The following is a 24,507-nucleotide window of genomic DNA, read 5'->3' on the forward strand; positions in this document are numbered from 1 at the left end:
AGAAGGGGACTAAGCAGGTGAGCATCTGGATGGGGCCTCCTCTGTCTCTACATTCCAAAGTTAAATATCAATGGGTCTCGGGCTCTACAGGAAGTAGCTGATAGCCACAGAACATCTGAAATGGAATGAATATAAACTAAGCTAGGCTGTAAGCTCTTTGAGGGAAGGAACTATAACATTTGTGGCTTTGTATTGCCAGGGCCAACAGTGTTTAATAAATGTCTACTTGTTTGCTTGCTTAATTTACTGATAGAAAGGGACCTTAGTGATGATCTTGGTGCTGGTGTTCTTAACTGTTTTGTGACATGGACTCTTTCAACAGTCTATGGACCCATCTTCTCAGGACAACATTCTAAAATAATTGAAAGAAATGCTAAATTTTCATGAAAGAGCAGTGGAAATATCCTCTTCTATCCAAGTTTCTTCTTAAAAATTATCCCTGGACCAAAAGATTAAGAATATCTGGTAACCTCTTCCTTAATTTTTGCAATCAAGAAAACTGAGGCCCAGAGAAAGTAAAACTAAGATTCAAAGAAGAGAAGAGGTCAGTGGCAGGGCAACTTGAATCAAATCTCCCCAAACTCTCATATCAGTGGTATTTCCTCCATTCCCCCTGATGTGGAAGCTCTGAAATGGCTGAAAGTGAATATTATGCTAACACTGGAACTCAGTATTCAATTATAGCTCATACAGAACCCACTGAGCCAACTGTCCCATTCTCCATTCTGTGCAAAAAAACATCATAGAGCAATGTTTCTCAAAATGCAGTTAAGAATTGTGAGTGAGGATAGGAGAGAGAACCTAGATCTCAAAAATTTTAAAAACAAATGTGGAGAAAAACGTTGTTGTTGTTGTTTTTGTTGTTGTTGTTTTTAAATGTAATTGTGTGTGGAGGAAATTTTAAATAAATAAATAAAATACAAAATGCAGTCCTGGGAGAAACTTTCAAGAGATCTACAAGGTCAAAATGGTTTTCACAATAATACTAAGACATTTTAATTTCTAATGTGATAAATATTGATAGATATAACCCACATATTTCTTTTTTGGGGGTCCTTCAATAAATTTTAAGAGTGTAAAAGGGTCTCAAGATCAAAAAAGTTTTGAGAATTGCCGTTGTAAAGATCGGTCTTGTTGTGGGCCTCATGGCTGGTGGCCTGTAGAATTCAGCGTTAACTCCTCGGCGTTGATTGGCAGGAGGCCCCAACAATGGCAGTATAATGTGTGACTAGCCTGCTCCCTTGTTTGCCTGGAGCCCGAAACTCCCAGTCCAAGGTCTGGTGTCCTCTTTGCTATGACTCCATTTCACTTGAATTATCAGCCACAGTTGTAATTGTACAAAAAGGACACTGGTTCTGACTCTGTGGCATTTCTTTTAATTCTTTACATTCAGTAATAATATAATAACTTAAAGACTTAACGACGGCCAGAATAAAGACTGGAGAGAGCTGCCTATTGGGAGGCCTTAAGCCACTATTTCATTTTTGACAGGGTATTCATTCAGCCATTTATCCAAGAGTAAAAAAAAAAAAAATTTGGATTATTTGCATAAGAATATATTTTATTGTTAACGACTGTTATTTCCATGGCAGAAAAGCCCTGAACAGGACCAGTGTATTACCATCACAAACAATGATATTTGGAATTACAACGCAAAGACCTTGGTCATTTTCCAGTCTGCCAGCCAGATGAACGCTTGAAGAGTGTGTGTGTGTGTGTGTGTGTGTGTGTGTGTGTGTGTGTGTGTGTGTGTGTGTGTTTGTGTGTGTGTGCGTGCGCACGCGTGTGTCTATCTGTGTTTGTGCACTAATGTCAGCATATCACAAAAGATATGGGATTATAGTTCCTTACCACCAAGTAGCTAGGGAACACTGATAGTAAAGGACAGTAATAAATTATGGCCCAGTGTGTGAAATTTTAACTTTAGTGTACATTTTTTCCATCTTAAACCAGATTTACTCTGGCTTTTAGACTTATTAAGGTCAAAGGGATTCGATTAAGTTCATGGGCATATATGTTTGATTAATTGAGTCAGACGGTCTGGCAGGCTGCAAACTCTATCAGCTGGTTTCGATTGCTAGAAGAGATCAGAAAAGCTGCCAGTAATTCTGTTTGCAGCTCTTAAAAGTTGTAGAATAAAAATGTGTTTTGAACTATAGGCAATTACCTGAGAAAACAACTGGATTCTAACTAGCATTGGTTTATATTCCAAACACAATAGTTCTCTTCTGCATCTTCTCTGCTCTCATCAAGGACTTCTTCAGGCAATAAGCAATGACTTCAAATTGCTATGATTTTCATAGCAGGTCAACAGCTGGCTACTGCTTCACTTGGAAGATCAGGTCTGTCTTCTAGGCCTTGGAGAAGTATGTCTTCAGGCCATAATTATGACCTTGGTTGGAGTCATGGGACGAAGGATCATCAGAGTGACATTGTCATGGTGCAGTGGCTTGAGCCCCACTACAATTGGGGGTCACAGGACTTGGCTTTGGTTCTTGGTTCTGATACGTGTTACCTGAACTGTGAACGTCATAACTTCTCTCTCTACTTGGGAATGAGGAAGTTGGACTAGATGGCCATGTTTGTCCCAGCTCCAAATTCATTGTGGTCATAAGGCATACAGAATCTAATCCACCTCCCTAATTCAACAGGAAAGAAAGCAAGAGTAGAGAGGAAGGCTGACACAATGGGAAAACACACTGGACTTGATGACAGAGGACTCAGATTCAAATTCTAACTCAGTTCCTACTATCTATATTTCGTCGGACAAGTTCCTTAACTCTGATTGGTTTGTTTCCTCCATAAAATGAATCCACTGCACTAGGTGACCTCTGAAGTTCTTTCTGGCCCTTCATCTCTGATCCTATCAGAGGTTAAAAAAAAAACCAACTGCTATGACAGGAGGCTAATTTTCCTTAAAAGACAATGATTCCATTCTCAAGACCTGATTGATTCTAAAGTGAAACTGATGACAAAGTTTACTAGTAACTGGAATAGGAAAGTCCAGTAGGTAAGTAGCAAGTTGCTCCTCAGGCTGGACACAATTCTGATTGTGCGTGTCACAGGGGAGGCAGAAGAGCTGTGCCTGTTGAATCAATGTGATATGCTTGCTGGACAGCCTTTCTCTGCAGTTAAGAAAGCTCTTTTTCTTAAATGTTAGGTGGTCAATAAGGTGTTAATTTATGGTCAGTAAGTTAGATGATCTCACTTCATTCCAATCCAAAACCTTGAACCACCAGACTAATCCACAACAGCCAGCCAATGGCCAAGCCTTACTGACGCCTGACTTTGTGAGCCTATAAGCTTTCCATCAAACTGATTAGTATTTCATTTGACAAAAATCAGCAGAGTACATTTCTGTATTTTATATCACCCTCTTTTGTTAGGACATCTGAATGAAAACTAAAACTAAAATCCATTCTTTTATGGGGAAGCTTTCCCAACCCCTTTTAATAATCCTTATGCCTTCCTGCTAATAATTATTTTCTATTTAGACTGGACATAAGTTATTTTGTATATATTTGTTTATATGTTGTTTCCTCAAGGGCAAGGACTATATTTGCCTCTTTTTGTACCCCTCAGGCTTAGCACAGTGCCTGGCAGATAGCAGATGCATAATAAATTCTGACTAATTAAAAAACTATTATACCTTGACATGTTACTGTTTTTTGTGAGAATGTATATATGATGAGAAAGCATAAACAAGAGATCTTCAGATTCATTAGCTCTTGCCACATAAGAAAGAGGAGTTGGTAAGTGTAATGGAAGAACTGGCCAATGACATGATCTTCTTTGGCCAGTCCTTCTGCTACATACAAGATCTATAATTTCAGCTGGTTGAGTAACTCCTGCCACCAAAGCAATTTCATGCCTGGGTAGAGGATCTTCATGAACAGCTTGCTATGCCCATACAAAAAGCACTTCCAGGTGGCTATCCCACTCTTGGCTAGCCTTCTCCTTGGACACCAGGATCCTTTGTTAGCTCAAACTGGAAGGCCCTATAATATGGGGACCCCGTTAGAGCTTTTGCTTCACTGGTATAATTTTGAGAAGCTAGGGATACAGGACCATGTGACCACAGAGCATGCCTGAGAGCCAGGAAGTTCTGGGTTTGCCTTTCCTCTGACACACAGCACCTATGTGGTCCTGGGCAAGTTATTTACTGTCTTGGTCCTCTAGGCATCATCCTAAAACTATAAGTTATAGATCAATATTGGTAAAGGGTGTTCCCTCCTCTGGAACTTCCCTCTACTAACGAAATCACTAAAATTTACATAGCACATTAAGGATTGCATAGCACGTGTATGTGTGTGTGCATATATAATTTGATCTTACAAAAATCCTGGGAGGTAGGCACTATTATTATCCTCATTTTACCTATGAGAAAATTGAGGTAGTTAAATAACTTACCTTGGATCACACAGCTAGTAAGTGCTAAAGTAGGTTTTGAACTCAGATCTTTCTGACTTGGCACTCCATACTTCACATTACCCAAGTGAATATTCCCATCCTTAAAAGAAATCCATTTGAAAATGGAGAAAGGGATGAAGATATTTAGGGTTTTGATAAACTGAACATTTTCATATCCATTGAATGAATGAAACCCATTAAAATTGATTGGATTCATTTAACAATGGTTAGAAGATTTTTGTCTACACAGGCAGTAAATATCAAACTGGTTATTTTGTAGATGAAGCAATTTCTTCTTTTGTGATCACTTCCAGTGGTAATATAAATATTCTGTCAAAAGATTTCCTCCTGCCTTTTTTCTATAGAAAGTCATTTCTGACAGGTCCAAATATCTTTTGTTTTCTTTTCTGTTTTTCTTTTTATAATGATAGCTTCTGATTTTTCAAAATACATGCAAAGCTACTTTTCAACATTCAGCCTTGCAAAACCTTGTGTTTCAAATTTTTCTCTCTCCTCATCTCCCTCCTCTTCCCTCCCCTAGACAGCAAGTAATTCAAATATAGGTTAAACATGTGCATTTCTTCTAAACCTATTTCCACATTTATCATCTTGCACAAGAAAAATCAGATCAAAGGGGGAAAACGAAAAAGAAAAAAAGAAAAGCAGGAAACAACAACAAAAAAGGTGAAAATACTATGTTGCAATCCACACTCATTCCCCATAGTCTCTCTCTGGATGTAGATAGTTCTATCATAAATCTATTGGAATTGGACTGAATTAAGTCACTGTTGAAAAGAGGCACATCCATCACAGTAGATCATCACATAATTTTGTCGTCGTTACGTACAATACTCACTTCACTCAGTGTCAGATCATGTCAGTCCCTCCAGGTTTCTCTGAAGTCACCGCTGATCCTTTCTTACAGAACAATAATATTCCATTCCATTCATATACCATAACTTATTTGGTCATTCCCCAACTGATATGGCCCAAATAGCTCCTCTGGGACCTGCTGGTTTCCTGCCTTGATCACTGGCATTCTGGATATCACAGAAATTCCTAACCTCTGGGCAGGCCTCAGATCCACTGACTATGTGCTTGATTTGAGACCACCCCTCTCTAAAAGTATTAAATATAAATATTAATCAGTAAAAATGACTCTTTTTGAGAATTTTGTTGAGGGTGTTTGGACAGAGAAGAACAAGGAAACCCCAAAGAGATGAGAACATAGAAGCAAGGCACAAGCCTGCATGACCAATGGGCAAAGCAGAGGTCTCCTCCACACCATAATGAGGCACTGGAGGTGGCCTATGGAGGCTGGTTAATCAATCAAGCAGCGAGCATTTACTGCTTAGTATTTGCCAGACATTGTCAGGTGTGGGGGATACAAAGGCAGAAATGAAACAGTCCCTGCCCTCAAAAAGATGAGGGAAATGAAAATTCAGAGAGTTTCCTTTGACCCACAGATTTTTGCATAACTAAAATATTTCCAAATTCCAGTTAATTGTCCATCTTTTCAAATCAATTCAGCAGATAGAGTTTTTTGGAATATAGTTTTACTTTGTTATATTTTTCCAATGAGGCATAAACATTTTCAACATTCTTTTTAAAAATTTTAGGTTTCAGATCTCTCCCTCCCTCTGAATCTTCTGCCCTCCTTGAAAAGACAAGCAATTTGATATCGATGATATATGTAAAGTCATTCAAGAAATAATTCTTATGTATCTAGGCTCCTGTGTTAGGAAATCAAAATATAAGGATAACTAGCATTTCTTTGTCTCTTTAAGATTTGCAAGGTGTTTTCATTATCTCATTCGATACCTCCAACAATCCTGTGAAGTACATGTCATTATTATCTCCATTTTAAAGATGAGGAAACTGAGGCCCATTGATATTGAGGGAGTTGCCCAGGATTACACAGCTAATATACAAATGACTGAGGCAGCATTTGCACCCAAGACTTCATGACTCCAAAACCAATATCTATCCATTATACCATGATGCCTCTCAAATAAGTATATTAAAAATCCCTGCCCTCAAGTAGCTTGTAGTCATAGGGACTACTATGTTGTCAGGCACAGGGCTAAGTACTAGAGATACAAAGAAAGGCAAAAGACAGCCCCTGCATGAAGGAATTTGGGGAGTACAGGATGGCGATGGAAAGCAACAACCCGTAAACTATTATGTACAGACACTCTTGTATATTATAAATTCTGGAAAATCAGCAGGAGAAAGGAGAAGACTGGGGTAGGTTTTGACCTGTTGAATATAGCTCATTTCCACTGGATGACATTTTGGCAAAATCAGGCCCTTCCATATGTGATACTTGCATCTCCCGTGTGTTCCCATTTAGCACTGTGCATAGTTAGCCTGTCATCCCATTGCACCATGGAGAATCCGCTTTGGGAGCATTCTTTATATGTGCCCTTGGACAAAGGTGTCTTAAAGAATGGCTCCTGGGGAGCCCCTGTACACTTCTAGATCCTAATTTGGTCTTTCACTGTCACAGCTCCATATGTGGTTATTTGTGATGACCACCAGGGACCCACCCTGTTTCCTCCTCTGTAAAATGAAGTCCCTGGATACCAATGGATAGCACATCATTGTTTGGCACTTCAACTCACTCATATGTAAAACTAAGCTAATAAACCAGCCCCTTTCTATTCTGAGGGCTTGCTAGAGATGCGGAAACATGAAGAGTTGGCAGAGAGAAAGGGAAGGCATTCAAGTCTGTTTCCTTTCTGGTAACGAGGAGTTTGGGGAGACTCCTCATTTAAGCCACTGGTGAAGGACAGAAGGAATACACTGAAGAGTATACGAGTGGCCTGAAATACTCCAAATGTTTCCTTTGAGATAAATATTCTTCTTCTTCCCCCCATTTTGTAGTTGGGGAAGAAGTGGTTTGGAAAGGGAAGAGTACCTGAGAAAGAGCCATCTATTTCTTAGACATGACCAAATGTTGTGTGTGTATGTGGGTGGGGAGGGAGGGAGACAGAGAGAAAGAGGGGGGGGGAGAGAGAGGGAGAGAGGGAGGGAGGGAGGGAGGGAGGGAGAGAGGGAGGGAGGGAGGGAGAGAGGGAGGGAGGGAGGGAGGGAGAGAGAGAGAGAGAGAGAGAGAGAGAGAGAGAGAGAGAGAGAGAGAGAGAGAGAGAGAGAGAGAGAGGGAGAGAGAGGGAGGGGGGAGGGGGGGGAGAGGGAGGGAGAGGGAGGGAGAGGGAGGGAGAGAGAAGAAGGGACATTGAATTGAAAGTCAGAGGACCTGGGTGTGAATCCAGGCTTTGCCACTTGCTATGTGTGGGAGCTTGTTAATTCACATCTGCTCCTCTCTAAAATAGTGGGGTTAGACTAGATGATCTCAAATGACCATTCTAGCTCAAAATCTCAGATCCTATGATTCTAGTTCAAATCTAGCCTCTGACACTTTCTGTGTGATCCAAATGAAATCTTTCAATCTCTTTGGGCTTCTCTCATCTGTAAAATCTCATCTCCAATAATGGATCTCTAAGGTCTTCTAGCCCATCCCTAAAACATAAAATCTCAAATTGTACCTCTAATACTACCCGAGACTTCAGGTTGTCATATTCTTTACCTAAGCCTCAGTTTCCAGTTGTGGAAAATGAGAGGGCTGGAGCAGATAATCTCTGAGGTCCCTTGCAGCTCTGGGTCTAAAATCCTCTGATTTGTTTTGTTTGACTGCACTTATTTTTTTAAGGCGAGGTTTCTCTTAGGGTGAGCGGTCATTGGGAAATGATAACAATGTTTTTTAAAAGCATCTCCGAGGTGTTTTTTTAAGAAGAAATGACAATCACTGGGGGGTTCAAGCCCCGGCTCTGTCAATTACTATCCATGGGAGCTTGGCCAAAGCACTTCCTTTCTCTGGGCCTCATTTCTGTCCACTGTAAAATGAGATGGTTAGTCTAAATGATCTCAAATGTCCCTCACAGCTCTAGTATTCTTTAAGGGCTTACTACCAGGGAGTGACGAGCACAAAAGGGCCTAGAACTGAGGATTATCCAACTAACCTACAAATCATTTACCTCCCAGAGAGTTGTATAGGTTGAAAAAGCAGAGTCTAATCAACCACTAATGGAAATTACAGATGAACAATTAAGAGAATGGCAGAGAAAGAGGACCTAAAAGGATGCCTTAAATGGGCTCAGGGACTTTCAAATGGAAAGGGCATTAGAGGCCACCCGGTCCAAACTTCTTTTTCTGCAGATGAGAGAACTGACACCCAGAAAGAGGAAAAGAAGACAATGTTATTTCCAAGCTGGAGGAGACCCCTGGGGCCATCTGGTTCAACCTTTTCCTTTTACAGAGGGGGAAACTGAGGCCTGTGGTGAATCACCCAAGGTTATACAGGAAAGAAGCTGCAGGTTCCAGATTCCATATTCAAACTCAGGTCCTCTGACCCCAAATTCAGCATCTATTCTACTACACCCCACAGGCTGAGCACAAAAGCTTGAGCATAATTAAGGGGACACAAACACCTATTCAAGCCTGATTCTACATGTGTATGGACCACCAAGAGGTGGGAAATCAAGGGGGATTTTACTGGCTCCTCAACTTCCCTCCCAAATATTCACCTTGAATCACCTTTCTCAGGGTCCTGCTTCTAATGACCATTTCAATCAACTCCCAGGATTATATAATTAGACTACAGGATTAGGGAACAACAGACTAGCCTGAGGGGCTGTGCTGAAGGGCTGAAAGATTATTTCCCTTGTTTTGCTTTCCCTTGTTTTGCTTTCACTGTAGTTCAACAAAACCCAAAGCCCATTTTTCAAGGCACCTTTCCACTCATTTGTGAATCCGTGTGTATTTTCTGTGGCGGTCTCATATCACACAGAAATCTCCCAAACGTTGTTTCTTCAAATATTTGATATCAAAAGAGGGAGGGGATAGTTTCACATTATTCAGTAAGAGTCGGGTCATGATGATGATGATGATGATGATGATGATGATGATGATGATGATGGGGTGACGACGATGACAACAATGGTCAATGTAGATAGAAAGCCAGTCTTAAGAGTCAGAAAGGCCTCTGTTCAAGCCTCCCTTCTGCTACAGCCTGGCTGGGTGTCCCTGAGTAAATCACCTAACCTCTGAGGAGCCCAGGTGACTAGCTAACACTGTCACTCACAGAAAAAAAAAATCACCCTGCACTAGCTAATGGCATTTTTTCCCTGGAAGCCCCCTACATTATTGAAACTGTTAGTAAAAATCTAAGTAAGAATGATTTGGAGTTAAATTATATTAATGTTATTGCCCTCTTTTGCCTCAGTTTCTTGTCTTTCAGTCATTTCAGTGGTCTGACTCTTTGGGACCCCATTTGGGGTTTTCTTGGTAAAGATTATAGTGGTTTGCCATCTCCTTCGCTAGCTCATTTTAACAGATAAGGAAACTGAGGCAACCAGAGTGAAGTGACTTCCCCAGGGTCACGAAGATAATAAGTGACTGAAACTGGGTGTGAACTCCAGAAAATGAATCTTCCTGATTCCAAGCCCCATGCTCTATCCACTGCAGTACCACCTAGCTGCCCTAATTACAGGCAATGGCTACCAGGCTATAGAATTCACCTCCCCAGCCCGGCAATCTGTTGACTAGATCCCTGAGGGCAGTGGTGAACCTGGGTTTCCACCGGTGTCTAGCACAGTGTTCTATTCATAGGCAAGGTTTGTTGAATTGCATTTCTTTTTTCAGATTTTGAGTTGTTTTAACAGTCCCAACTTGACTATAAATAGACTTCCTTCCCTAAGTTTTCTTTAATGGAATATCACTATGGGCCATCCTTTGAATGATGGATAGATGGACTCTGTCACGCACATGAACATTAAACTGGAGACTCAATTAACCGAGCAGTAATTTCCTGTGCTGGGCCAGGCACTGGCAAACACAAAGACAAGGCAAAAGTGACCAAATCCTTCCCTTAACGGAGCTCTTAATCTGGCCGCCCGGGACACAACATGGGACTTATGTAAGTACATGCAAAATAAGGTGACTGGGGAGAAGGGGGACACGCTAACAACCTGGAGATCAGGCTTCATATCACAACAGTAGCTAGGATCTACACAACACTTGACAATCTGCAAAACGCTCTACAAATATTCTCTCATTTTATCCTGCTATTATGATCCCTATATATACACATACACACACATGAAGAAACTGAGGGAAACAGAGATTGAGATTTGCCCAGCTGGCGTGAGAAGTGAAGTGGCAAAGTGGACAGCCAATACATACAAGGCACAGCACCTGGAGATGGGGTGAAAACACTAATAAGATCAATTTGGTTGGACTTAATGGGCACATAAAGGAATAATATTAAAAAAAAAAAAGGCTGGTTAAAAATGTTGAAGATGGGGTATAAAGAACCTACCAGGGGAGTTTATTATTTTAGTATATTATATATATACTATAATATTATTATATTATATTGCTTCTAGAAGCAATCAGGAGTGACTGGAGTTCAAGCCACATGAAAATCTGGTCTAGAAAAAGAAGCTGCCCTGTCTAAGAAGAGGTTTGCAAATATTCTACCTAGAAAGTAAAGATGCTCTGAGTGGCTCAGTCCCCGAGAAGCAATCTCAGAACTCCTGGCTCATATGCATCTAGACAACAAGAACAGGGCTTAGACACTGCTAATGATAGCTTTATGTACCATTATTATCATTAAACTCACCAATCACAGTGCACAGAGGGACAACAGCAGTGACCAGTGATGGCAGTAGCTGTGAAGTGAAAGAGCTAAAGTCTTTCGCAGGAAGACGAGCACTGGACTTTTAGTCACTGGAGATCTGGGTTCAAACACCATCGCAGACACCGTGAGACCTGGAACAAATCATATTTCTTTTTCAAACTTCAGTTACCTCATCTGATAATTGGGCCAGTGCAGAAAGCAATGAAACATGCAATCTTTCTTTGGCAGAGAGGAAGGAGGACAGCAGGGGGGGAATACTGAGTAACTTGGAGCGCAGTGGATCAGGGAAGAGAATGAACATTTATATAGCACCTATTATTTACTAGGTACTCTGGTTGCTTCTGCTTAATTTTTCTTGTTCCTTATTAAAGAAAGAGTTCTACGGGACCAGGAACATCACAAAAAGGTGGTTGGTGGTGGTGGGAGTGGTATCAATGGTGATAACAAGTGGCAGCGGTGGCGCTGGTGTTAAGAGAATGCAGCTTAGTGGAGAGAGAGCATGGACCCTGGAGTCAGGAGGACCTGAGAAGCCTCAGACACTTAACACTTTTAGCTATGTGACTTTGCACAAGTCACTTACCCCTAATTGCCACAATAAAAGAAAGAGAGAGAGAGAGAGAGAGAGAGAGAGAGAGAGAGAGAGAGAGAGAGAGAGAGAGAGAGAACGCGCGCGCATGAAGGCAACTTTTAAAAATATAAATAATAAAAAACTGGGTTTTCTACTATACCTGACCAGGTTGTTGCAAGGAAAAACCTTTAGGAACCTTAAAGTACATTCATGCTCTGTCCACATCACCCCTAAGCTGCTTGCTCACTAAACATCAGATGAATGGCTCACTCCATCTGGTAAGCCAAAATTCTAATAGCCTGAGTGTTCTGGGGTTTGTTTGGTTTTTTGCTGTACTTGTGACAATAGGTGGGTACAAGTCCACCACTTCACAACTGCTTCCCAGCTGTCCCATGTAGCTGATAAGCTGATATAGTTTAATATTTAGGATCTTTTCTTACAATAGTTGTCTATAGGTTATTGCAAAAGTCTTAGCACAGTTTTAAGCTGTAACACATTTAAGACTTTTGAGACCCCCCCAGCATCTTAATGAAAAGGGTACCAAACAAGAAATCAGGAGGCCCTGGGTTCTTTCCCCAGCTCGCTGTGAAAACAGCCAGGGCTTCTTGGGCAAGACGCCTGCCACATCTTTAGTTTCCCTTAAAACCTCAGGAAAGGAGGGGGTTAGATTAGATCATCTCTAAGGTCCCTCCCAATTCTAAAATCCTGAGAATTCAGGTGCTAACAAGTGTGTGTGTGTGTGTGTTTCCCCTTTTTTTAAATGCACATATTTATTATGTTGAAGTCAGCATACATATTGAATGTTTTGAAATCTTACACAATTAGGGTGGTTTTCTTTAACAAAAGCTTTTTAATTTACCTTTGAAAGAAAATTGGGCCCATCAACCACCTTATGATTACATGTTAATTTCGTAGGGAGCCATACAAAGGAGCCAGGACCAGGGCGCCTTCCTCTGCAGCAAGTTTCTCATAATAGAAGCCAAGAAGATGATTTCCTGAACTACTGTACTCTAAGAAACACGCCAAACTGTGCTCCGGCCTCAGGCCCCCACAGTCAATGGTGGCGATTCTCAGGCTGTTGGGTCTTATCAATTTCTGTCATTAGCTCCTCTGATTCTAGGCAAACTGCCTTGATGTAGGGGGTACTTCAAAGTACACCCAAAGCCAGCAATTGGGGGGGAGTATATTTTAAAGTACTACTCAGCGCCAATTAGGCAGGGTGGTTATGAATATCATCATATACATTAAATGATGAAAGATCACAGAGGGAGGTCTGCTAATGGATGACAGGTACCCCAGGGAGATACCTACCAAGCACAAGGCCGATTCTAAGAAAGCTTACCACGAACAATTTACTTTATATGCAGAGGACACGAGGATAATATTAATTATAAGATGTGAAGTATTATTCCTGCCATAATCATTCAGGTTTACAAAGTGCATTCCTGACAACAACTTGACAAGGTGGACGGGGCTAACGTCGTCCCCATTTTATAGAGGAGGCAGCTCGAGGTCCCTCGCCAGAATTCAAATAGCCGGTAAAGAGAAGAGGTTAGTATTTAAAGCCCTGGCCTCTGACTAAATCCTGTAGTCTTTCCATTGGGATGCAACATAATTTGCCAGTATGAAAGCTCCTCCCCTTTGTATAGTACTCTGAATAGGCATAGGGAAGATGGGAGATTTTTTGGAAACATGAGCATAATCTTTGCCCTCTGGGGAACTTCAAATCTATTAGAAATAACATGTGGCTCTTGGTAGTTGTACCTGTGATTTTGCTGGTAGAGGGAAATGGTTCTCACGAGGCAACAGCCAGAGTTCCATACCCCCTCTCTGTTGTTTTGTCTTTTCTATTTGGCAACTCGTTCTGATTTGCTCTTTCACCCGTCTGTTCCAAGAAATCACACGTCCAGCCTTATCTAGTACATTTGAGGCTATTTTGAACATCGTGTATTCCTCTCTCCAGAGTTTTGTTTATCTTTCCTCCAAGGAAGTCAGCTCTACGGGTGGTCACAGTAAGCCTATTTAGTGTGGCATGAGGGCTGTATAATAATAACCACAATAACAATAAGAGCATTTATGTCGAACTTTAAGGTTTGGAAATTGCTGTATGAAGAGCATTTCATTTGATCTTTGTAACCTCATAAGATAGATGTTATTATTATTCCCATTTTACACATGAGGAGATTGAGGCAGTTAGAAGATGTGACTTGCCAGGGTCACATAGCTAGGAAATTTCTGAGGCAACATTTGGACTCAGGCCCACCTGACTCCAAGCCCAGAACGTTACCCACGGCACCACCTAGCTACCTCTACCTGCTAGAGACACCTGCATTTAAACTGCCTAAAAGCATCACCATACCTGGAAAGGGTAGTCCATGAGCAAAGTTTCCATACTCAAACCTGAAAAACTTGCTTGAAAAGAATAATCTCTTTTTGGAAAAAGAATTCCCAAGAAACCAGAAGTCTAGTGATGGGGAAATAATGTGGGCCACGGCATCGTAAGAAATGGATTTAAGTGTCTTGTCTGCCATTTACTCTGCATGTGATCCTGAATGGGTCATTCCCCCCCCCATGCCCACTCTTCCCACCAGGCTCAGTTCCCTATATGGTTCCTTCTGACTTTAAATCTATATCCTATGATGATCACCCACGGGCTCCTGACACCTCTTTTCTTTCTGTTGTTCTTGCTTCCTTAAGTTACACCCCGTCTCGTAAAAGTTTTCTCAGCTAAAACTGGGTCCCTAGGTTCAGCACCCATCTCCTGATGTCCACCTGTGTCAGCTTTGGTCCTTTTCCCTTTTTCCTTACCAGGCATAAAAATAAAGAGCTTATATTTAACACTTTGATTTGCAAAGTATTTATATATCATTATCGCATCTGATGATAAATCAAACAAATGAAGGAAGCGATCAAATCAACTAAACCTTCATAAAGACCTCATGAAGGTGCTATTGCTACTGCCCCCATTTTACAGAAGAGCAAACTGAGGCTCACAAAGGAAAAATCAATCAATAAGCCTTTTATTGTGCGCCAGGCAATGTGCTAAGTACTGGGGATACAAAAAGAGGAAAAAAGCAGTCCCTGACCTCAAGGAACTCACAATCTATCACAAACCTACCAAGAGACCAGCCACCAGTAAGAGTCGGGGGTGGAATTTGAATCCAAGATTCCCCGATTCTAAGTCTAGGGCTCTATCCATCATATCAAACCCCAAGGTTCATGATTAATCCAACATAATGTTACGCACACAGCAGGGTGCTAGGCAATGTGAGCAATAAATGAAGTTGACCAACGGGCTCATTAATCACTAATTAATCATTGAGTTCCTTGGAATACAATTCGTTCAAGCTCAGAGACTTGAACTCATAGCCTCTCTTACTCATGTACTCTCTCAACATGTCCACATTTCTTCACCGCAAGATACCGGTGAGAGAATGCAAGCACACCCACAGCAGGGACTGTTTTGGATTTATCTTTGTTTCTTCCTATTTATCTTTTTATTGGTGAATTAATACATCAATGAGACACCCAGAAAGACCGCTAGCTAATGGCGAACTACATGTACCACCAGGAGAGCAGCAGCAAGTGTGAATGGAAGGGAACGGGTGGGAAAGGAGTTGTGGAGATGGAACATAGAGGCTTCGGTTATTTATTGGATATGACAAGCAAGGAAGAAGAAAGAGTCAGGAATGGTCCAAAGTCCACATATACGAGAGACACTGAAGGAACGGTTACACTAATGATGAAAAACAGGTATGTCAAAAAGAGGAACAAAGCGCGGGGAGGAAGAAGAGAAGTTCAGATGTGGCCTTGTAGGGCTTAGCACTAGAAGAACTTTTACTGGATGTCCAGTACAACTCCTCTTGTGTAACAGACACATCAGCTGAGACCTAAAGAGGTGAATTAAGGCTCAGTTGGTAGCTGCCACAGAGACCTCCAGGATCAGCTTCAAGCCTGGGCCTGGATGACATCATCGCCATTGCTTTGTGATGTCACCCATTGTGAGACCATCAAGGCTATAAAAGGGCAGGAGTCCGTGAGGCTGTGCCCAGTCCTGTCTCTAAGGGGAACAAACACTTGGGCATTCAGAGGCCAGTGCTTCAGACCTTCTCTCTCTCTCTCCTCCCCACTCCTCCCTAGTCTCCCAAGCAGGGAGTGATGCCCCACAGAAGCTCATCTGTGGGGCCCTAACAACAACTTCTTTTTTGTCTAATCATCCCCCACCCACTTATTCCCATCCCACCAAGTGACTGAACATGAACTCGGCAGCCATCGAGGATGGGACATATTATTATCTTTCTGTCATCCTGATAGTTTTATATATCCTGGGGACCCTGCGGAAGAGCAGGGCGTTCATCTTCATCCTGGTTCAGAGACTCTTTTTGGGTTTACTGGTTCCAATTTTCCTGATCCTGGGTTATATTCTATGTGTGGTAAGCTTCTGGCCCCTGAGTTTCCTCTCTACCTTCTTCGGGTGGAACCAAAGCCTCAGCCCTCAGGTGGTTGGACAGCTTACACACGACATGATCACAATCCTGTTATTCTGGATTCACAAAGCTTTCTACAACCTATTCGCCTTCTACCGAAAGAACATCGACACCCGAAAGTCGGATCTCATCAACGCCCACAAGTCGTCTTTGGCCAACACCATGATGGCCAAATTGATCTTTGAATGGCTACTTTTCAGCCTGGGTCTGCAGTGGAAGAAGCTCTGGCAGGGAGCCCTAAAGTACTTCAAGGTTAAAAGGTCACCACGGCGTCTTCGCTCAGCTAAAGTCCATATGAGATCCTGCCCTTTCTCTCGGGCCACACCGCAGTATCGTACCAAGCCGGGGCTTCGGAGAAACAATCCAGCCTACCCCAAGATGGCTTCTTCCAAATTACATCTGCACCGGTTCTCTAGCCAGACGTACGATCGTAACCAAAAGACTTAGGAGTGGCTGAATGCCCTTGAACACCGTGGTCCAATGCAGTGCTGAAGAGGAAGGAAACTCCCACTGCTCTAGACTTTCAACAGAGAAGACCAAATATCAACATTACTCTTGGCTTCTACGCCGTTATTTACTAGCGTAGATCATAAATAAAATGACCAGGTGTGAAATTACTAAGAGTCTCTGTGGCTTTCTTTTGCTAGTGGGGAATGGGAGCCTACGCCGCCTTTTGGGGGTGGAAAGGGAGGGGAAGACATGGAGCACGGGAGACACATCGGTGTGGTAGGATAAGATCAGAAGGGAAGTCAGAGCAATAGGTGGGAGCCTTGACCATAATAATGAAAGAGAACCAAACACACATGCACCACTACTTCCCACCTCTGGGACTTCAGCAAAGCCATTACCTCCTACTGTTAGAGGGCAGTTTCTTCCTCCATCTGAGGACAGTCTGGGACGAGACCCCTCCAAAGAGTAAGTGACATCCAGCAGGAAGGCCCGAGACCCTGCTTGAGACCGGTCTCTTCCTGATCTAAACTCCCAATCCTCTTCTCTGGGACTCCTGGGTCACACTTCCATTTTCTCAAAGTACCCCCAAAATATTGTTAGCGCCCATTCAGAGAGCAGAGTACGATGGTTACACCTGTTAGGGGTTCCAGGAGCCCAGAACATCTGGAAATGGTAGTGCTTCATTCAAATTCCCCTTGCAAGTTATTAAAAAAACTCCCCTCCTGACAATTTTTTATGAACAATCCTCTGCATTTCTGTCATTGAGAAAGAAAGGAGGAAGTCAGCTCCCGGGTGTATTTTTATTCTGAGAGGCACAGGCACATTACAGCCTCTAAAGTTCGAAAGCGGGCTACATTTCAGGAGATGAAACAAAGGCAACTCTTAACATCTGCCGACATGTTTTCAGTTCGGATTTCAAAGAAAGTAAAATAACCACAGACCCTGGAAGAAAGAACTCCGACCATATAATTTATTCAACTGGAAGATTGAAAATATTAGGCTATGTCTACATTGGCGAGGGAAGGCTTTGAGAGAGACACAAAGGCTTTTTTTGCAAAGGAGTGGCTTCATGACCAGAGAGCTCTTCCTAGAGCTCAGGAAACAGTAAGGCTGCCCTGAGTCCCCAGATGTGTTTGCAAATGAGAATGGCTAGCAAAAAGTTGGCCTAGGTTGGAGGAAGGAACTCTGGGGGAAGTGCGGGCTGCTTTGCACTTTTTCAAAATGCCCGGTCATTTGCTTTGGCTGGCACTGGAAAAAACCCACAGGCCACGGCTGAAAGAGCCCCCTAAGGGAAGGAGGTACTAAAGGATAGACTTCTCTTATTCTATAAAAGTAAGTAAGATTCAGAGGACAATTAGATAGCACAGCAGGGGAAAACTGATGCTGAACTCAGGAGGGCCCCAGTTCAAATCTGACCTCAGACACTTAACACTTTAAGCTGTGTGACCCTGGGCAAGTCAATTAACTCCAACTCTCACCAAAAACAAACAAATAAATAAAATTCATGTAAAATCCCCCATTAGCCAAGAGTTAGAGGGGAAAATGCTTCCACATAGGGGGCAGCTAGATAGCACAATGGGGAATAGAGCACTGGTCCTGAACTCAGGAGGACCCCAGTTCAAATGAGACTTCAGACACTTACCACTTCCTAGCTGTGTGATCCTGGGCAAGTCACTTAACCCCAACTCTCTCACCAAAAACAAATAAATAAAATTCGTATAAAATCCTATATTTGCAAAGAGTTAGAAGGGGAAATGCTTCGACATAGGGGGTGGCTAGATAGCACAATGGGGGACAGAGCACTGGTCCTGAAGTCAGGAGGACCCCAGTTCAAATCCAACCTCAGACACTTAACACTTTAGCTGTGTGACTTTGGGCAAGTCACTTAACCCCAACTATCTCACCCCCCCAAAAAATAAATCAGTAAATAAAATTCGTGTAAAATCCCCCATTAGCCAAGAGCTAGAGGGGAAAATACTTCCACATAGGGGGCGGCTAGATAGCACAATGGGGGACAGAGCAGTGGTCCTGAACTCAGGAGGACCCCAGTTCAAATCAGACTTCAGACACTTACCACTTCCTAGCTGTGTGATCCTGGACAAGTCACAAAACCCTAACTACCTCACCAGAAACAAATAAATAAAATTCATGTAAAATCCCCCATTAGCCAAAAGTTAAAGGGGAAGTGCTTCAACATAGGGGGCGGCTAGAGAGCACAATGGGGGATAGAGCACTGCTTCTCAAGTCAGGAGGACCCCACTTCCAATCCAAGCTCAGACACTTAACACATTAGCTGTATGACCCTGGGCAAGTCACTTAACCCCAACTACCTCACCAAAAATAAACAAATAAATAAGATTCATGTAAAATCCCCTATTAGCCAAGCGTTAGAGGGGAAAATGCTTCACCATATAAAGTTCCCTAGACTTGGAATCACACACCTGCATTTGAATTTCAGCTCTGGCACTAAATGGCTGTGTGATTGTGGGCAGAACCTTCCCTCCCTCCCTCAGTTGGACTTTCCTCTTCTATAGAGCAGCCCTCATAATACTCACACTTTTTTAGGGCTGTTTGCGAGATAGATGCTTAGTTTTCAAGATACAGGATCACAGTGTAAGTACAAAGATGTAAGGTAGGTTCTTGATACGAGGGCTTAGAGCTGGCCAAAATCTGAGCACGCAGCTGGGTGCTCACCTCACCGAGGAGGAAAGCGGATGGCAGAGATCTGGCCCTACTTCTGGCTCCTCCAAACCCGGTGTCTGTACTGAGATCCCTGAACAAGCAAGCCTCACATCTGTCGCCTTGGTGTAGTTACTTGTACTAGTATCTACCTGGCGTATGCTACTTGGCCCATCTGATGGAGGCCATGGGGAAGCCGGGAAGTCCTGAGATGCTGCAAATGGAGGCAGGACTGCAGAGAAGGAAGACAAAGACCACCGAAAATTAACTGTGAGTCCAAGTGTTACCCTCCATAAGGTGGCAGCTTTCACTCCAGCTATGAAAGAAGCTGTCAGGGGCCACTTTGTGATGAGGTCAAGAAGGAAAGCATATCTGGACCATCTGGGATGTGGAATCCTCTTCATGTCATGCTCCATTCCATCTTCAAGTTCAAAACACACAAAGCTCCAGCAGATGTGGGACTTTTGTCCAATGCAGCAGCTTCCATCAATTGTGTGACATTCGTGTGGGGAGCACATAGGATCTGAACACAAAGTGCACGGCTCCCGGACCCCATTCATACACAAAAGGGGCTCTGCCCAATCACTTGGTTTATGATGGTTATTCAGCAGTCCCATAATTGCCCTCTGCCAGTCATAATGAAGAGCCCCATTAGTATTTAAAGATCATCAAGTAAGCAAAGAGAGGACTCTGATTATACAAAATCAGCCTAATTGTTAAATAATCTCAGTAAGCTCTGATGTTGCCGAGTAAACTTGAAAAAAAAAAAAATTCAACAAAGGCAACTCGACAATTTGGCAGGAACACAAAGATGTCAGCAAAGTTTGCAAGAACCTTTGGAATTGTCCTTGTTTCCACGAAGTCTGATGGCATAGGTTTCGAGGCTAGAATGAGATCAAGGATTTCCAGGCAGTGTTCTGAATCGTTTCTGTTAGGGCTCTTGCCACAAGTAGCCAATATTGCCAGGAAGAATTCAGACTTTGATCCTGCCGACTTTCCATAGACCTCAGAAAAGTGCGATTCAGTGCTGTGGCTAATGATAAATATGAACGTCTCCCTTGAGATCTATAAGGGTTTTTGGCAACTTGACCGTGAAGCCTCAGTTATTTGGAATCACTTGGACCCGTATACTAGAGCTGATGCTTAATTGTTACATGACCGTGGCATGTCAGCCCAGTTAAGGCAGGCGGGAGCTCAGAGAGACGATGGCAGGCATCAGGCGGGCCAAATCTCGGCCACCTCAGACACTGACAGAAGAAGCCAGGATGTTGAGCCTAAGAGCCCCGAGAAGAACAGTACCAGCCCTACTTCTATTCTAGCCGGGGAAGCTGCCTTGTTCAAAAATGGCCCAGCAGCCCTGTATCGCCAACACCAAGTGCCATTAATTGGTCGGTGAGCCCAATAACCATAGGAAGAGCAGGATCTCCCAGACAATCAGGTTAGTTCTCAGCCATTATGCAAGGAAGCAGATCTCTGTGGGGACCCAAGAAGATATTCCAGTCCCTACCTCCTCAGCAGCCATAGCTACTGAATACTTGCAAAAGGAAAGACTTGCATTCAAAATCCTTGGCACTAACAAATGATCTGACACCAGAAACAGATAAGGATTTATCAGTGGAGAGAAGATGCATTGCCATATGACTTCCTGCAATACCCAAGGGACCATCAGACCTTTCCATCTAACTTCCAGGTGAAACCTCCCGTAAGCGTTGCCTCAGCACGCCAGTTAGCCATTTCCTAAACGGCTCCGTAGCACTTGGCACAGCACTCACCACAGAATAAACCCTTAATAAATTCTTATTCATACATCAGCAAATCATCCAAACTTCCCGAGCCTTGGTTTCCACAGCCATAAAATTGGAATAATCTATTAACTGCCTATCTCACCAAATGGTTATGTTGTCCACATTTTATCAAGTCTGAAAGCAGCATAGAAATAGGAGGAGTTTTTCTGAGGAGCCTAATTTTCCGCATGGTTGAGAATTAATCTTTACAAATCCAAAGATCTTTGTAATTTAACCATTTGAGGTAAAATATATTCTATGCTTGTATGTCTTTTTAAACAGAGAATACTGAATTTGCTGTTAGGTCTGTTTGTTTGTGAGGCAATTGGGGTTAAGTGACTTGACCAAGGTCACACAGCTTGGAAATGTTAAGCATCCGAGGCCATAGTTGAACTCAGGTCTTCCTGACTCTAGGACCAGGGCTTTAATCCACCATGCCATCCAGCTGTCTCCCTCTTAGTTTTTTCTAGATGACTTGGATTCGCCATTATGAAGGAAGACATTAAATCATCAATTATTAGGACTGGGAAGGATGTAGGCCACACTTTAGAGCAAAGGAAGCTGGATCTCGGAAAGAGGAAGGAGCATGTCCACAGGCCCAAATCTGGAACAGTTCAAGATCCAATCTTAGAGAACAACTCCCAGTGATCCTGTGATGGCTCCCACTCTCCCCAGGATACAGATCAATAAACAAAAAATAATCTTAGGCAACAGAAATGCAACCATGGCTGGGAGGAGGCAGGGGGCAGGGGGCAGAGGCACCTTGTGTGGCTCAAAAAGGTCACCAAGCAAACACTGTCTTTGGGGCAGCTACTTACCCCATCCATAGAAGCTCCATCAGTCAGGGTAACAGCCACACACACTTGGGTCCTATACTGAGTCACAGACAAAGAGACTTCTGGAGTTCTTGGGACAGCTTTTCCTAATTTTTCCCCTTTCCTGAGCTGCCGACCACGAAGCAGCATCCATCATTTCTTGATCCTGTCCATGCTTCAAGCAGTTCTCTCTCCCCTTCTCATATGCTTAGAAATTGAAGCAAAGCTTCAGTCCTGGAAAGGGTATATAACCCCACCAAGGAGTCTTCTGGAATACTCAGGTAGATATCATTAACATGGTTCGAGGATCTCTTCAACCTTCCCAGATGAAATGACCAAACCATGATGCCAGTTTTTCCCTTCCCTTGACCTGCCTTGATTTTCTGGTGTCCACAAAGCAAGTACTCGGAAATAAGTAACGCAGTAGCTGGCACACAGTAGATACTCAATAAAATGTTCACCTACAGAAGCTGGCACATAAGAAAGGTTGCACAAAGTTTTTCACAGCCAAGTTTTAGCAGGAATGGAAGTACAATGGAAAGATCACTGAGCTTGGAACCAAACAGCTGGCTATACTGTTCACTCTCTATGCAGCATTAGCCTCAGTTTCCTCATCTGGAAAATGGGCCTGATGCTGTGAACCTACCTCATAGGCACGGTTTGAGCTTTGTGCTTTATGAACTATAAATAGGTCCATAAATGCAAGGGAAATTTAAAGAAGCAATCTGATAAATTTTATTCCTTTGATTATTGGAACCAATCAATAACTCCTTCAGCTTACTATCTGTTTCTTTCATCCTCCCTTTTCATTGCCCTTTCTACTGCTGTTAATATCCAGAGAAGCCTACTCAATCCTGTGCACTGAATCCGAAGACTATTAAATTTTGCATCATTTGGTTCAAACCAGTTTTAGCCCACCCAGATATTTTTACATTCTGATTCTGCATTGTATGCCAAGGCTCCCTGGTCCTAGGTCACCTGCAGAGCAACGAACATGACATCTGTGCCTTTATATTGTGGCAAAAGGGGTGGGCTTGAGCTCTCAAAGGCTTGATCAGTGGAGCCCAAGGTCAGATTAGTCCCACCAAAGAAGAAAGGTTCTGAATAAGCCTCCAGGAATGGGTCTCACTGCTGTCCAGTGACCAGCCTCGCTACGTACAAAATGTCTCATTATCAGACAAGTGAATATTGTGGAAGGGTACTTATTTGGCACAAGTAATAAAGTTCCTTGACCAATTCAGAGAGGATGGCAACCTGCATCAGTGAAGGGTGCACTGGGATTTACAGAGTCCCAATTCTAGCTCCATCCACTACACTACATTGCCTCTCTTTTCAACCTAGAGCAGAGAAAAAGTACCTAAAGCCACAGGATCCCAATATAGCAAAATCCAGAAGATACCATGTAGGGGTGTGTGTGTGTGTGTGTGTGTGTGTGTGTGTGTGTGTGCGCTCGCGCGTGTGTGTAAACAAATCATGTTACCAGGGTTAGTTTAGGCATCTATTCTAGACAACTATAGGATGTTTCAGACAGTCCCTGGAATTCTCTTTGCACATAATAAAACCATATTATATTTCCCCAGGCTTTTTGCCTTCCAAATCATTTCCCTTACAACAGCCCTCGCATTTGACTTTAATGCCCAGCAAAATCCTGGAGCTCACTATTAAATGGAAGGTTTGTGAGAAGATCAAAGGGAAAGCTGTGAGCACCAGGAAGCAGAATGGGTTCACTGACAACGCATCGTGGCTATGAATCCTCTGTCCTTTTTAACTGCGGTAAATCAGAATAGATTACATGCAAGTCAAGAAGCACATACTGGCACTGTGCCGAGTGGATTTGAAGGAAGCCAGGAGTTGATGAGGAGGGAGAGAGTACTAGACACAGGGAATAGCTGGTGATAATACTTAGAGATGGGAGACGAAATGTCATTTGAAAAGAATAGCAGGGCATCTGGATGGAGCAGTGGATTAGAGCGCCAACCCTGGAATCAGGAGGACCTGAATTCAAATTCAACCTCAGACTCTTGGACACTTCCTAGCAATGTGACCCTGATGACACTTAACCCTGATTGCCTTACAGAAGAAGAAGAAGAAGAAAGAAGAAGAAAGAAGAAGGAAGAAAGAAGGAAGAAAGAAGAAGAAGAACTTGAAGAAGAAGAAGAACTTGAAGAAGTGGAAGAAGAAGAAGAGGAAGAAGAGGAAGAGGAAGAGGAAGAGGAAGAGGAAGAGGAAGAAGAAGAAGAAGAAGAAGAAGAAGAAGAAGAAGAAGAAGAAGAAGAAGAAGAAGAAGAGGAAGAGGAGGAAGAGGAAGAGGAAGAAGAAGAAGAAGAAGAGGAAGAGGAAGAGGAAGAAGAAGAGGAAGAGGAAGAAGAGGAAGAGGAAGAGGAGGAAGAGGAAGAGGAAGAGGAAGAGGAAGAGGAAGAAGAAGAAGAAGAAGAAGAAGAAGAAGAAGAAGAAGATGAAGAAGAAGAAGAAGAAGAAGAAGAAGAAGAAGAAAGAACAGGAAAGAGCAAAGAGTCACTGAGTCACAGAGAATGTAGTGGGGATACCATAAGACAGTGAAGAGTAAGAAAACTGGAAAGGTAGGAAGAGACCAGCTTAGGGAAGTTTTTGAATA

The sequence above is a fragment of the Sminthopsis crassicaudata genome, chromosome X (assembly GCF_048593235.1).
Source record: "Sminthopsis crassicaudata isolate SCR6 chromosome X, ASM4859323v1, whole genome shotgun sequence".
Lineage (NCBI taxonomy): Eukaryota > Metazoa > Chordata > Mammalia > Dasyuromorphia > Dasyuridae > Sminthopsis > Sminthopsis crassicaudata.